Source organism: Zootoca vivipara, chromosome 12 (genome assembly GCF_963506605.1).
Source record: "Zootoca vivipara chromosome 12, rZooViv1.1, whole genome shotgun sequence".
Taxonomy (NCBI): Eukaryota; Metazoa; Chordata; class Lepidosauria; order Squamata; family Lacertidae; genus Zootoca; species Zootoca vivipara.
The window spans coordinates 42,057,374-42,074,121 of NC_083287.1; the positions used below are offsets into that span (position 1 = coordinate 42,057,374).

Sequence of the window (16,748 nt, forward strand, 5' to 3'; positions counted from 1 at the left end):
GCTGCTCTGGTTTAACAGAAGCAGCTTTGTCATACTGGCCACATGACCCGGAAGATGTACGCTGGCTCCCTTGGCCAGTAAAGCGAGATGAGCGCCACAAACCCAGAGTCATCTGCTACTGGACCTAACGTTCAGGGGTCCCTTTACCCTCCCTTTACCCTATTATATTCAAATGAATTATTGAATATTACTTTGATATTTTATTTATTTTAAAGCTTGCAAGCCATCTTGTGTATCGTAGTATAGAAAGACAGTACGGTATACAAATCAAAAGTGAAATGAAATGAACATAGACTTCTATAAGGCATCCCTGTTTAGGGAAGTTTTTAATTACTAATGTTGTAATGTATTTTTAATCTTTTGTTGGAAGCTGCCCATAGTGGCTGGGGAAACCCAGCCAGATGGGTGGGGTATAAATAACATATTATTATTATTATTATTATTATTATTATTATTATTATTATTATTAATATTATTAAACAAGGTATAAACTGTATCCCTCAATATATTCCTCAGAATGGTTGTGAAGCCAAGTAGCTGAAAACCACCTCCCATCCCCATATTTTTGACTCTCTAGAAATATGCAAAAGTGACTGCAAAACAGTTAACCCAAAAGGCAAATGTACATAGCAAAAATTGGTGTTTTGAAGAATTTTAAGGATATGATTAATGTGTACTCTCTCCCCCCCTTTCCCCAACTGTTTTCTTTTTTTTTAATTCAGGGTGCGGGGAGGAGAACATTCATTATCTACTAGTCACACTCAACACAGTTTCAGATCAGAAGCCAAACATTGGGTATCATCTGACAGTTTTAAGCCTGTATGGTAGAGATGGGGAAACTTTCTTTCTACAATTGATTTTGTTTTCATAGAAACCTACCGAAAGGAAATGCCTTAGAAGCCTCACATTTCAGACACCAAAGAGTGTTCCGACCCATGCCTAGGGATGTGGGTAGAATGTTAATTTGGCGAGTTAAATTTCACAAAATGTGGGGAGAGTGGCGCCTTATAAATGTGAAAGCTGACTATCTGGAAGACAGGGTGAGTCAAATCCTCCCTGTAAACTTTTATCCCAGGACGAATTTCCCCAAACCAGTGTGGTGGGTAAGTGGATTAAAAGATTGAATTTATGTTTGTTATGACCTTAAACAGAAGAATTGCCTTCCTGACTCAAACATTTCATTTTGTTTCCAGCGGTGGCTATGCTGGAAGCTCAGAGATGAGACATGAAGTGGAAGATATGAAAATACCTACTGAGCCAAACAATCAATGCAGCTCAGTAATACCGGTATATACCGTACCTGAGCATTCTACAGCCTGGTACTCCCAGATGCTGTTGGGCTACAACATTCATCAGCCCTTGCCAGCATGGACAATGGACAGGAATGATGGGTGCTAGTACCCAAAATATCTGGAAAGCATCAGGTTGGAGAAAGTTAATTTCAGTTGATTTGCAGTGCAGAAAGATGGCATGAATTACATAGAGGATCTTATGCAACTGAGCTACAGCCTTTCCCTTAGGCCATGAGCCAAGTGGAGAAACCACAAACCAGCCTCCTCCAAGCTGGCACCCTCCAAATGTTGTGGACTACAACTCCCACATGCCCCAGCCTCCATGCCCAATGGCCATGAATTATGTGAATTATCCACAACATCTGGAGGGTACCACATTGGCTATACATGCCTTGCACCTTCCTCTGGCCTTTATAGCCAGCATCTGGTGCAAAAGATGTATATTTCTCTTCCTTCACCTCCTCCAACTGCTCAGACCCCTCACCATCCTCCAACTATGGCTCCTATCTTGCGGGAGGCACAAAACCCCCCAAATTGCTACCCCCTTCCTCTGGATCAGCCTCTGCTACCACTTCCATTCACTCCTCAGAACCCTGCTAGTTCCTGGTTTACACTAACTGGTTTATTATTTAATCAACTTTGGTAAGTTTGCACTATGGTTTAACAAGAAGCAAAGATCACAAGATCAGATTTTAAGAAGCTCACCATCGTATAATAGAAGGAAAACAAATTTCTAGTATTGTGCATATCCACACATCTCACTGCTATACAGCATTCATGAATAGGAAATGAATGCACGCAGGTTTATAAGTGTTTGACGATTCCTATTCTAAAGAGTTCACTAGAAACTTTTAAGAGGAGAATCTCTAATTCCCTTAAATTACTGATAATGGCCCAAGCAAATGGAGAACAATTATGATGAAAATTGAATGCTACCCAAATGCCAATTTGTTGCGCATCCTGAATTAATACTTTGTGCGTATTCCTAGTCTCCTGCAGTATAAACTAAATGCTGCCCCAAGCCATTTCTTTATTTATGCAGCTTCCAAATAATGCTTATTATCACTATAATAATCATATCCCCTTGTATCAAGTCTGTATGCACCACTTTGCATTTAATAAACAAACTTAAAATTATTAGTTGCATTTATTATTCAAAACAGTCTTTGTATGGGAATTAGGTAACAAAGTTAATGCCCAGCCCACTAGTACAATCTGCAAACTGTACAGAAATGGCAAGAAAATCTGAGTGTGTTGGTGAATAGGGAAATCAGATTGTCTGCCATGACAGTCTATCAAGAGTTCTTCTCACTTCAGGGAAAACATGAGATTCTGGTGGTTTTTTGTTTTTGTTTTAAAGGTAGACCATGCAAACATGCAGGTGTGGTGTAAATCCCCTGTTCTAAAAGTCCATTTATGTTTACATACATTACTCTTTATAAAAAATCTGCCCATTCCTTCAATAGGGGAACAAGGCAGCCTAACAATATGAAAGCCAGCCCAAGTTCCTCCAATCCATAACTACAAGCTGGAGTCAAGGAAATTTTAGAGAGGAGCAGGGTGGTACCAAGAATGGTGGAAGTACAATTTTGTAAGATTAAAAAAAAATCTGGAGACAGTGGACATATGAATAGCCCTACTTTATCAGGCCAAAGGCCCATCTAACCCAGCAGCCTCTTCTCACAGTGAACAACCAGATGTCAACCAGAAGCCCACAAATAAATACACGAGTGCAACAGAACCCTCCCCACTTGTGATTCCCAGCAATTGGTATGCAGGGATATTGACTCTAACAGTGGAGGTAGAACATTGTCATTCTGGCTATTAGGCACTGGCAACCTTATCCTCCAGGAGTTTACCTAGTTCACTTTTAAAGTCATTCAAGTTAGTGGCTATCACTACATCTTGAGGGAGGGAATTCCAGTTTAATAATGGGCTGTGTGAAGAACTTTCTTTTGTATGTCCTGAACAGGGAATGAAATGGATAGATAGAAGTTTGAATAAAGCAACAGGAGAGACTAGACACTATGCTGGGACAGTGAAACGATCCACTGCAATAAAGGGTGTATGGGGTGTATTATCTCTGGTGGAGGATTCGCCCGCTCCTTCTGCGGTAGTCTGCCTACCTTTGGTCACCACCCTGTTCTCAGCTCTCACCTGTGGCTCCTAGAAGCTGTCAGCATGTGATAGTGACCATACCCCAAGAACAGCTTCGACTGGCCAGCAAAACCAGGTGAGGGTAGCCAATGGGTATCAAACCCTCACTGAGTTAGGGACTTCCACTGCATGCAAAGACAGGCTCTAACAGATTGAGTTACTGACAGGTAGCACTTTGGTCTCCCACTAAGTTGTCTCTAAACCATTATTATTTGCAGCAGACATACAAATAATCAGTCTTAAATGTGCATTAAGCTTAGAAAACCCCAATTTTCTCACAGACAACTGGCAAATACCATGAAAGGCAAATCTTGTCACATTTATTTTCTGTGAAATATTCACTTGCATTCTAAATGGGAGTGCCCATGTAAATGACATGAAAAATTGTTTGCAGCCAGCAGTCAACAAGGAAAAAAAGGGAGGGTGCCTGGCAGTGGGCAAGGGAAATGCGTAGTTGTTTATGAGTGCATGTCATCCCCTAATAAATACTAATACTCTGCAGTTGGCCCCCTTGAGTAGAAAAATAATATTGATGTTGGGGTCTAGAATTACAGTTTTCAACATGCCCACATAGCATGCCTTGTAACTGGAGAGGATTATTTATCTGTCTAATTCACTGCTGCCTTTTCTGTATAGAAGTGGCTCTTCTGGGTCTTAAGCCCCTGTCTTTCCCATCACTTGCCACCTGAGCCTTTTAACAGGGAATACCAGGGATTGAATCTAGGAGAACACGTACTCTGCCACAAAGCTATGGTCTGTCCTGCTGATGTTATGATGCTTATTGACTGCACATTTTCCTTCATCAGAAATAGATCAGAGTTCTATTAAAAAGCAATCATCGTCCCCAGCAGCTTAGACTGAAGGTTAGCTGCTCTGCTTTTGGGACATAGCTTATAATTATAAGAATAATTGGATGCCTTCATCTGCCCCACCTGCAACAAACATTTCTCTCCTGTATCACTCTTTACAGCCACTGCAAGCACTGTGACTTTCCAATACTTTGACTTCACCCCACAGGCACACTCTTCCATTGTCTCCCAAGACAGATGGATGCCAGCACAGTACAGTACAATAAGAGCACAAGAAACTTGCTAACAGCCCATCTAGTCCAGCATCTACCATGGCCAATGGGCACTGATTATTTATTACTTATGCATCCTTGACCCTAAAGTTCCAGGGCAGGTGACAGCAATTTAAAATACAGCATTAAAACCAGTTTAAAATTAATTACAATCACAAGAATAGGGCAGCCAGAGTAAGGAGGTGGTCAAAAGCCAGGGTAAAGAGGTGGGACTTTAGTATACAATGGTTACTATACAGTGAAGATGCCAGACTCAGATCTGTGAGAAGAGAGTTCCAGAACTTAGGACTGCCACAGAGAATGCCCTCTGAATATTGTGTTTGAGACCAAAACATTTAACTATCTGTGATGATATTTTACAAACTTGTATCCCACCTACCAGTACTTTCTGAGGGATTGAATTAACTACCATAACAATACCAGCAGGGTCAAGTTGACAGCTCTTGTTTGTTAAGTATCTTCATATGCATTCTGTCCTTAGCTGGAAATTAAAACAAACAGCTCCCTGCTCCTTTGATGCAGGGAGTTTTATGAAGTTTTAAGGATTGTTTATTAAAAATGGCAGCCAGTATTTATCTAGTCCATTCACCTTTATTCTGACTGCAGACAGTCTGGAGTGTTTCACATCAAAATTGCTATGAATGTTATTATAGTTTAGAAAGCATGGCTTATTGAGAGTCCCAAACTGTAATTCTGCCATGTTTACTATGAGAAGAATAAATTAAGCAAGTAAGGGAAATATTACATTATTATCCATCTAATAAATGTCAGATTTGCTTTATCAAATACACACTCCTGTCAGCAGATGTAGGAACAGTTTTTATTTTTGGCTGCTTGAAGCAATGCTTCCTACTTTACTTTAGATCCTCTGGCATAGATTTTGACACCCAGACCCACCCATGCAGGACTGATTCTTACAGCTGCTGCCATTACTATTTCATTTCTTTTTTAAGTAAAAAGTTTGTTGGATTTTAAAAACAAACAAGTAGTTGACGATTGACAAAATAATAACAATCCATATTTTATTTATTTCTAATAAATGCATGCATTTATACATTTTGGGATCAGGGGAGATCTCAAATCCTCACAACAACCCTTTGATTGTAGGCTAGGCTGATAGAAAGTGACTGCCCCAGGGTTATGTACTGAGCTTCATAGCAAAGAAAGGTTTCGTACATGGGTCTCCTTGGTCCAAAACTAACACTCTAATAAATGTATCACACAGATTATTACCATGTCTTCATTGCTAGTTCGCCTCCATGTGTCTCGAGAGACAATGGAGTGTGCCTCCAAGTACAAGCCTGGGCAGTGTATATGGAGGTCGTGGGCTGCACAGATGGCAAGATCCCCCTCTCAGCCTCACTAATATGGTCCAAAGGAAAGCAGAGAAATATGTTTGTTATAACATATTACAACAACATTTTAAAATTTATTTAATAAAATTTTGCACCACTTAGAATCATAGAATTGTAGGGTTGGAAGGGTACCATGAGGGTCATCTAATCCAACCCACAACCTTGGGTCTCATGCTCTAGCAACTGAACTATCTTGCAGGCTCACTTGATTGTTTAAAAGCAAACAAACCTCAAAGCAGTTTAAAAATAGAATATGAATACCAAACTGCTGTAACAAAGTGGGGAAAGACTACTGTACTGCCTTTGTGTCTTGCTTTGGGGCTTCCCAGAGGCACTGTGATTGGTCACTGGAAAATGGAATGCTGGATTACATGGGCACTTGGTCTGAAAAGATAGGACTGTGATGTAGAGAATGCCCACAAAATCTTAGGGCTTCTGCCACAGCACAATGAAAGAAGCCATCCCTGAAGTATGATAGCAATGCATCTAGAAGAAAATGTCACACCTAAATAATAATAATAATAATAATAATAATAATAATAATAATAATAATAATAATTTATTATTTATACCCCGCCCATCTGGCCGGGTTCCCCCAGCCACTCTGGGCGGCTTCCAACAAAACATTAAAATACAGAAATCCATCAAACATTAAAAGCTTCCCTAAACAGGGCTGCCTTAAGATGCCTTCTAAAGGTCTGGTCATTGTTATTCTCTTTGACCTCTGGTGGGAGGGCATTCCACAGGGTGGGCGCCACTACCAAGAAGGCCCTCTGCCTGGTTCCCTGTAACTTGGCTTCTCGTAGCGAGGGAACCGCCAGAAGGCCCTCGGCGCTAGATCTCAGTGTCCGGGCAGAACGATGGGGGAGGAGACGCTCCTTCAGGTATACTGGACCGAGGCCATTTAGGGCTTAAAAGGTCAGCACCAACACTTTGAATTGTGCTCGGAAACGTACTGGGAGCCAATGAAGGTCTTTCAGGACCGGTGTTATGTGGTCTCGGCGGCCACTCCCAGTCACCAGTCTAGCTGCCGCATTCTGGATTAATTGCAGTTTCCGGGTCACCTTCAAAGGTAGCCCCACGTAGAGCGCATTACAGTAGTCCAAGCGGGAGATAACCAGAGCATGCACTACTCTGGTGAGACAGTCCGCGGGCAGGTAGGGTCTCAGCCTGCGTACCAGATGGAGCTGATAAACAGCTGCCCTGGACACAGAATTGACCTGCGCCTCCATGGACAGCTGTGAGTCCAAAATGACTCCCAGGCTGCGCACCTGGTCCTTCAGGGGCACAGTTACCCCATTCAGGACCAGGGAGTCCTCCACGCCTGCCCACCTCCTATCCCCCAAGAACAGTACTTCTGTCTTGTCAGGATTCAACCTCAATCTGTTAGCCGCCATCCAACCTCCGACCGCCTCCAAGCACTCACACAGGACCTTCACCGCCTTCACTGGTTCTGATTTGAAAGAGAGGTAGAGCTGGGTATCATCCGCATACTGGTGAACACCCAGCCCAAACCCCCTGATGATCTCTCCCAGCGGCTGCATGTAGATGTTAAAAAGCATGGGGGAGAGGACAGAACCCTGAGGCACCCCACAAGTGAGAGGCCAGGGGTCTGAACACTCCTCCCCCACCACCACTTTCTGAACACGGCCCAGGAGGAAGGAGTGGAACCACTGTATAACAGTGCCCCCAGCTCCCAAACCCTCTAGACGGTCCAGAAGGATGTTATGGTCGATGGTGTCAAAAGCCGCTGAGAGATCCAGCAGGACCAGGAAACAGCTCTTACCTTTGTCCCTAGCCCGCCGGAGATCATCGACCAGTGCGACCAAGGCAGTTTCAGTCCCATGATGAGGCCTGAACCCCCGACTGGAAGGGATCCAAATGGTCCGCTTCTTCCAGGCATGCTTGGAGTTGTTCAGCAACCTCTCGCTCAATCACCTTGCCCAAGAATGGAAGATTTGAGACTGGGCAATAGTTGGCCATATTGGCTGCATCTAAAGATGGTTTTTTAAGAAGCAGTTTAATAACCGCCTCTTTCAGCGGGTCTGGGAAGGCTCCCTCACAGAGAGAAGCATTCACCAACCCGCGCAGCCCATCGCCCAGCCCTTCCCGGCTAGCTTTTATAAGCCAGGATGGGCAGGGATCAAGGAGACAGGTGGTTGGTTTCACTCGTCCAAGCAGCCTGTCCACATCCTTGGAGGTAACAGATTGAAATTGATCCCACAAAACATGACTAGACAGGACTCTAGCACTCCCCCGCCCCGGCCCTGCTCCCACGGTGGAGTCTACCTCTTCCCGAATCTGAGCGACTTTATCTGCAAAAAACTTTGCAAAAGCATTACAGGGGATATTGGGGTCCCTACCAGGCCCCGATGACAAAGGTGGTTCGGATAGATTGCGAACCACCTGGAACAGTCTCCTGCTACTGTTTTCCGCAGACGCGATAGAAATGGTGAAGAAAGTTTTCTTCACCGTCGCCATTGCCACTTGGTAGGCTCGAAGTTGAGCTCTAGCCCGTGTTTGGTCGGATTCAGAATGAGTTTTCCGCCACCGGCGCTCTAGCCGTCTCAACGACTGTTTCATCGCCCTCAGCTCCGGGGGAAACCATGGGGCTGTCCGGGCTCCATGCAATCAGAGAGGGCGCTTCGGAGCCAAACAGTCAATAGCCCTGGTTAACTCCACATTCCAGCGGGCCACAAGGGAATCGGCTGAAAGGCCATCAACATGGGATAAAACATCCCCTACCACTCTCTGGAAACCATTTGGATCCATTAAGTGGCGGGGGCGGACCATCCGAATAGGTCCCACCTCCCTGCAGAGGGGAAGGGTCGCGGAGAAGTCCAGTTGCACCAGGTAGTGATCTGACCATGGCACTTCGTTGGTTTCACTTTTACTTAGTGTCAGATCACCAGCATCCATAGAGGTAAACACCAGGTCCAAGGCATGTCCGCGGCTATGAGTTGGGCCAGACTTATTCAGGGACAGCCCCATGGAGGCCATGCTGTCCACGAAGTCCCGAGCGGCTCCTTGTAAGGTCGTGTTGGCATGGATGTTAAAATCCCCTAAGACAACTAAGCTAGGTGTCTCAAGGAGCACATCCGACACGACCTGAAGCAGCTCGGACAGGGAATCCTTGGTGGAGCGGGGAGGTCGGTACACCAAAAGGAATCCTGTACTGCCCCTATTGCCCAACTTCCAGAACATGCACTCAGAAAACCTGGTCCTGCCAATAGGACGCCCGGTGCAAACTAGTGACTTCCTAAAAATCACTGCAACCCCCCCTCCCCGCCCAGATGGCCTGGGTTGCTGTGCATAAGAGAAACCTGGTGGACAGGCAGCGGCAAGGACCGGCCCATCTGTTTCAGCCAACCAGGTCTCTGTCACACATGCCAGGTCAAATCCTCCATCCACAATCAGGTCGTGGATGGCAGTGGTCTTGTGGATCATTAACCTGGCATTGCACAGCAGCACCTTCAGGTCATGTGGGTATCCCTTGCTGGTTCCAGTATCCATCCGGTCAGGGCCAGACCCGGAGGCAGGGATAGTCCTCAAACAACGACTGAGCCTGCCTCCTCGGTAATGACGTGGTCTGGTCTCAGCATAACTCCTCCTCCTACCCATGATCACTGAGATCTGTTGTCCCAGTGCACCCCCCCCCGGTGGAACCTGCTCCGGCCATTTTGTTGGCTGGGACCCACTCCCAGGCAGCCCTGACCCCTCCCCTTAAAAACAAAATAAAACCTATATAAATCAAAAAATACAATAAAACAATACAAAGACTGAAAATTACAAACTAAAATTGACCCCTCCCCTTAAAATCAAATTTAAAACCAATACAGAAAACAAACTAATACAATAAAACAATACAAACAACATATATAAGCAACAACTTGGACCAACAGATAATTTCAGTTCCAAATAACTACTGCTTTTGGAATTAGTGCAGAAATAAAATGTATGCTAGAGTACACCTTAGCGAAAATTAAGTTAAGTGCAGAATTCAATTTTCTTTTTGGAAACCAAAATCTAGGCCAATCACAGCATAAATATAAGCACTGCATGAAATTAGCCCAATTTAAATGCATGTATGCAGATGCTAGTATTGTTCAACTAATTAAGGCAGTCCAGTTGCACTTTTTAAAAAGAGGGATTGAAATTATTTTATTGAGAGCCTGAGTTTCTGTAGACAATTACCAACTTCATGAGATACTAGAATGAAACTCATTTATTGCCTAATTATCTAAACCCTTCTAACTGAATTTCATGAACTAGTGTAAAGCATTTGATGAAATATTTCCCATTTGTTTAAACTACAGTTTATTAAACTAAAAGACAACTCCAATGAAATGGATGTTGTCTAGGGTTGCCACCTTTGGTCAGGCAAAATAAAGGACGGGTTGGGCAAAATACAGGTCAGGGGGGGAATTAGGGGGCTAAAAATTCCTTTATCTGGTGCAGAAATGACTTCAAAGCAATCCATTACAATGGCACTTGGTGCTTACAATGGGGAAAAACAGGCCCATGCAACACACAAACACCCATCTCTTGCTCTCTGACTCAGAGTCACCATCTCCGACTGCACACACAACTCTCCCCTCCCTGCTGCCACTCTCCACCAGAGCTGTGAAAAACCCCTCTCTTGCTCTTCAACCCACCCACCAACCTCCCTGCCCATGCAAAACCCAAGACTCGACTGAAGTTGATGCATGCTATTTTCACTTTTATGCTGCTCCACTAGTTTTTAAGTATTAAACATGTCTAATAGGTAGGTCTGTGGCTATAATGCTTGGATTGTTAATGTTGTATTTTGATTTTGTTTCATCACGAGCCAACTTAAAAGGATTTTGGTACTAAAAAGCAGCATAAAAATCACTGTAGTAATTAATGAAAAAAATAAAATGGACCCAACTGTCTGACCTGGTAAGGAAACCTACCTAGGTTAAAGCTTTAGCTTGAGCCCACTGAATACTTACTGGGTTGGTGTTGAGGTAAATTCCCAAAATCTTAATTCGCCATACTTCATAGGCCTGTCTCTCTAAACTCCCTAACTGCTTCAAATATGAATGGATAAAATAAAAAGTGGGGTGGTGGGTAATCCTGCCAAAGGAAAGCAAAAAGCTAATTCTCAGCTAGAGGACATAAAATCCGGGATATAGAATATTGCAGTACTGAACAAGACAGTAAATCATACATTTTCGCATCTAGAAAGCTAAATCATGGAAGCTGACAGTTAAAGCTGTTTAATGCATTACATATATCAAAGCTCAACAGCAAAGAGTTTAATAGTAAACCTGACCCACATAAAGAAATGCAAGTTCTGCCTGCAATCATCAAAATGAGAGATAAGTGAGCTCCCTCAGGCTCAGTTTGGATTGGGATTGGGAACGGTAGAGAATGCTTAGAAAAAAAGGTTATTTTTCCTGAGAATTTAAAATTTGCTGGGCTGATGTGAGTCCCAAACCTCCTCTCGACAAAGTTTCAAAATTTTCTTAAATTTTACATCTCTAGAGTCAATTTGAGGAGAATCAGGCATGTGCCCATCCCTAGTGAACTCAATGTACAAAAAGGGTTAAATCTGTACAGTATCTTTTCTCTCTTTACCTAACGCTTTTCCTCCTCCTTAGAGAAAGAGATACCTCAAAGCAGCTTACAAACCAAACATTGACACATTAAAGTATGTGTGCATTCCACAACAAATCCCTAGAAAGTAAAACATCCAATAACTATATAAAAACATGCCTAAAATAAATTTGTGCGAGAAGATTAAACACTGGGGACCTTTCAAGGAGGTCTTGCAAAGCTGAAATTCAGCCAGCTAGAAAGCTCTGTATCAAGGCATCAGTGGTTTTTTTACTTTGCAGCCTGAAGACACAATGGGTAGGACTTATCTTAATGTGTGTGCTCATGACAAACTGCTGTTATAAAATTATTCATAGTAATATCATTTATGTGTTGCTTTCCCCCCCAAAAAGGTATCAAAGGAACCTCCATATCTAATATATAATCATCATCATCATCATTATACATTAATACCCTTTCTTCCAAGTGGAACACAAGTACCTAGGGTCCCTAGGTGGTCTCCCATCTAGGTACTGCCCAGTCCTGCTTAGCTTCAAACTTGCTGTGCAATGTGCTTTTAGATCATAACCCTGGATCCAGCCTAGGACCACATTAACCTATCTTTGTCACAAACATGTCACAAATACTGGGCCAGCAGCTCCTCTTGAGTCATACTTCTTCCATTTCAAGATGGACAAGGATTACTTACATAGAAATATCTTACCACTTTGGGGGGATGGAGAGAAAGGGAGAAAAGATAAAAAAGCAAACTCAAAATGGGATTGCAAAGCAATTTCTCACACTAAAGGGAAATGAAAAATAAATACAGTCAGGATAGATAAACAAAAAAAATTCTTATCAAGAGCTGAAAAAAGGACTGATTTCTATCTGTTGGGCTTCGGTGCTTACAAAATCACGCATCAGAGAGGCTAGCAGAAATTGTCATCACCAGTTAAAGGTGGTAAGAAAGCACCTGGCTTTATTTTAAAAGAAACTGAATTTATGAAGAAGGTAAGGAGGTACGTGACCTACTAAGTTAAATGCTAAATTTCTGGGGAACTGTTTCTGGCATGTGATTCATATGACTAGATGCAGTTTTCCCTCTCCTGCTTTTGGGAGGGTGGGTGTTACTTTTCACGGAAGAGGCTAACACAGACGGCTCCCTGGATAGTTCAGGGAAAAGAAACAGCTGTGCTCCAGCCCTAGTTTGTTATCTGCTTCAACTCTCCCTTGATGAGACAGCACCACAGGGTGTATCCACAGATGAAATCTCTCGGCCCACCTACTCACGCTTCTCTGGTCTCAAGGGGATGACATCTGTTTGTGAACGGAAGAGAACAACACAAGCCACCCCTTTTCAGCTTCATCAACACCTCAGGCGAACGTCTCTGTGGGGCTTCACATGACCATCGAACTCATAGAAGCTGCTTAGAATTAAGTTTTTCTCATGCCACTGCTAATGGCAAACGTAAAACAAAACAAAACCCAGCAGCGTTGCAGTGATGTGCAAAATCCCCACCATTCAGTGCAGTGCCTGAACACAAGCACAGGGCTAGGGTCTAGCAGCTGGCACACTTAGGAAATTCAAGCCCAAAGCTCATTATTGGTGTGAATTGACCAGTCCTCCTTCAGAAAGCCAGTCAGCCACAGACGTCAAGATAAGACACCCGGTGAGCCTACTCTGGAGATACAATTTAGTACTGTTTATTTAGTTAGTTGATTTATATCCTGCTTTCTGGCTAGACTCCTCAAAGAGCCTCATGACATTTTGAAAACACAGCAGATACTTAAAGAACCACATGCTCTCAAGGTCATGGTGTCCAATCAGGGGTGTAGCAAGGGGGGCGGGTGGGAGTGAGCAGCCCTGGGTGCCACCCAGGGGGGTGACACTCGGTGTGCCCCTCCGTGGCCCGCCTTCGCGTGCACGCACTGAGCAGGTGAGCAAACAAGCTGCAGAACAAAGGCTTTTTACCGGGCAGCAGGGCAACGGCACCTCCCAAGCCACCCGGTAAAAAACCTCATTCCACGGCTCTGGCTGACTTAGGAACAGAGGAAGCTGCCTTGGACTGTGTCAGATCCACTGGTTTATCTAGCTCGATACTGGAGGTGGCTCTCCATGGTTTCAGGCAGGGTGCTCTCACAGTGGCCAACCCTTTGTCTGTGGGAAACCCACAAGCAGGATTCAAGCACAAGAGTCCACTCCCCTCCCGTGGTTTCCAGCAACTGTTACTCAGAAGCATTATTGCCTCTGACTGTGGAGGCAGAGTACAGCCATCAAGCAAAGTAGTTGCTTTGTAGTATCACACAGTTGGAAAGCATACGTGCTAAGTCTCCCGCTGAAAAATTTGGGATCAGCAGCGGCGCGGCTCCAGAAGTTGCGTAGAAGCAACTTCTGGGGCCGTTCTTCCCATGCGTGGGCCCCGGAAATTGTGCAGAGCGGCACTGGAAGTTGCTTCTACGCATGCCCGGCGGCCATCTTGGTGACGGCCGCATCGCGGCGGCCGTCACCAAGATGGCCGCCAGGCATGCGTAGAAGTGACTTCCAGTACCGCTCTGCCCGATTTTCGGTGCCCACACATGGGAAGAGCGGCACCCAAAATGGAGGCTCCCTGACAGGTAGGAAATCCAGGGGATTTCCGGGATTTTTCTCCATTTGGGAGAACAGTGGGAAAGGGATTAAAATCTGGAGGTTTCCCGCGAAAAACGGGATACTTGGCAGCTAAGTTGGAAAGGGCCATGAGGGTCATTTAGTCCAACCCCCTGTCTGATGGAATATGGTCAGGGATGGGTCAATAAATAAAATGTTGGGCTGGCTCTGAAGTTTACTAACCTTGTAGACCACCAAAACCAGAGCGCAAACATTTTCCAGTAGTGATTTAAGACTTAACAAAAAGAATGGGAGAAGGGAAGGGAAGGGAACAGGCATTTACTGGTGGGGGATAAGCACAGAGATATTTCAGTTACGCATTTTATCTCTTATGTTTTAATATAAGGATGATCTGAAGATTTAATGAGTTGTTTTATATTTCCTTGCTATTTTTTAAAGCTGCCCAGTTCCTTCACTTCTAAATATACATAAACTCTTAATGAGAAAGGAAGGACAGACATTTCTAAACCACTTCAAATGTTTTAAAGCTTACACAGCTACATATTTAGGAGAAAAGCTCTTGTTTGCTATCTGATGGCAAGTGATCACATTTATAGTATTTAAATTCAGTCCTCTGAAACAAACAAGTTGGTTCACAGGCAGTGCCGCTGCGGCTGAACTGTCATTGCCTGACATCCTGTCTTATCTGCCAAATTGCTCATTAGGTTTGGCAATTTTCACCTGCGCCTCCAGTTTCTACATTTCAGCAGGGAATAAGCATCAGTTTGCTTCAATCCATCTTCCACAGCAAGCTCCCTATGTACATCTTCTGTAAAGTACACAGATATCCACTTAATATAAAAAAGCACTTTTATCTAGTACACAGTTACTCTAAACTAAATAAATGCAGCACAGAAAATATAGTTTAGGCAATATTTTATATAAAAATAGATGTTAAAAACAAGGAGATAAGAAACTTTTAAAAGGGAAGGAAGGAAGGAAGACTTGTAGTGTTTCTATACAGAATAGCACAAAGACTTTATTTCCCAGTATTATTCTTGATTTGTTGCAAAAATCCAATCTAAGCCATCTCTCCATGCACACAGTACATGGTTACTGCAGAGAATGCATGGTTTTATGTCTTGCGCATAGGGGGTAATGGCAGTCCAGATGCATATTACTTTCTCAGCTGGAGCTGATCTAGCTAACCTTTCCCTTTCTAGGGAAGGTGGTACAATTTATACACAAACCAAAAAAGTGGAGGGGTGGGGGGTGGGACAAGGCAACCTGAACAAAGAAAGATGAAAATCTCAGCAGATCATTCAGCCTTAGCTTAATACGCCTAGACAGTGCGTCGAAACAGAGGCTGTTCTGTTACCCCTCAGACGCATGCAAACAGCAGAACAAAATGTAGGCTTTGCCACATGAGCTGCATTGTCAAAAGGTGTAGCCCATTTAGTACTTAGAAAAAGCATACTCAGGGCAGGCGGGGGTGGGTGAGGGAATAATAAAATTGCAAAGCACCAAAGGAGAAAAAGAGAAATATCTACAACTGCTACCAAACAATTTCGGATGGAATACTGTTTTTCATTTGGTAGAAGTAAAATATTCACCACCAACCCTACAATTAGCTGGAAAATTACAATAATTACAGCAATTTTGCATCCCATCTCCAATCTAATTAATAGATATATGATCTTGTCAACATGTAATAATCAGGATCTGCAACTACCATGAAACTGGATGGGTTTTATGAGCTGAATAGAAGCTGAACAGTATAAGAAGGTAATTATTTGAAATCCTGAGAATACCATTTGTATGCCATGCTTCACTTCACAAGTTAAAAAGAAAATACAATAGGGATATTATTTCTATTTTCAAAGTATATTTAAATCAGGTATTTGAAATCGGTTTGCCTTAATGTCAAATCACGTTGCTGGTATGGCTCCAATTACCCACAGGGTGCAGCATCCCGAAGAACAAAAAAATATTCCACAAAGAAAGGAAAGAAATTCTTTTAAGTGGTACAGAGAACATTGCTTTTGATTTTCTAGGATATCTGTGCCAAAATATTTCGCACATTTATTCTCTGAGCATAAATGCCATGCAAATACATTGTCTAAATTAGTCTCTTTAAACAGTTTTCCTCAATGTGCTACATTTTCAGTATAGAGGACAAGCAGTAGATGCGCATGACAGTTAATGGGGATGAAGGTTCAAACCAACTGCATTTTAAAAGAATCGGGGTAGAAGAGACTATAAAAAGTCTTGATTAACCCTAGCCTAATCTCTCAGATGTGGGACCCAGGTGGCGCTGTGGTTAAACCACTGAGCCTAGGGCTTGCTGATCAGAAGGTCAGCGGTTCGAATCCCTGTGACGGGGTGAGCTCCCGTTGCTTGGTCCCAGCTCCTGCCAACCTAGCAGTTCGAAAGCACGTCAAAATGCAAGTAGATAAATAGGAACCACTACAGCGGGAAGGTAAACGGCGTTTCCATGTGCTGCTCTGGTTTGCCAGAAGCGGCTTTGTCATGCTGGCCACATGACCTGGAAGCTATACGCCGGCTCCCTCGGCCAATAATGCGAGATGAGCGCGCAACCCCAGAGTCGGTCACGACTGGACCTAATGGTCAGGGGTCCCTTTACCTTTAATCTCTCAGATGTAAGGCAGATCCATGGAACCACAATTTGCTAAAGGGACAACCTATGCTATCCACAT

General features: G+C 43.6%; 1 protein-coding gene across 4 annotated transcripts in view; it reads right to left on the reverse strand.

The window, feature by feature from the left end:
- Positions 1 to 16,748, reverse strand: part of PARD3 (par-3 family cell polarity regulator) — a 568,363-nt gene that overhangs the window by 337,167 nt on the left and 214,448 nt on the right. The window lies entirely within an intron of this gene.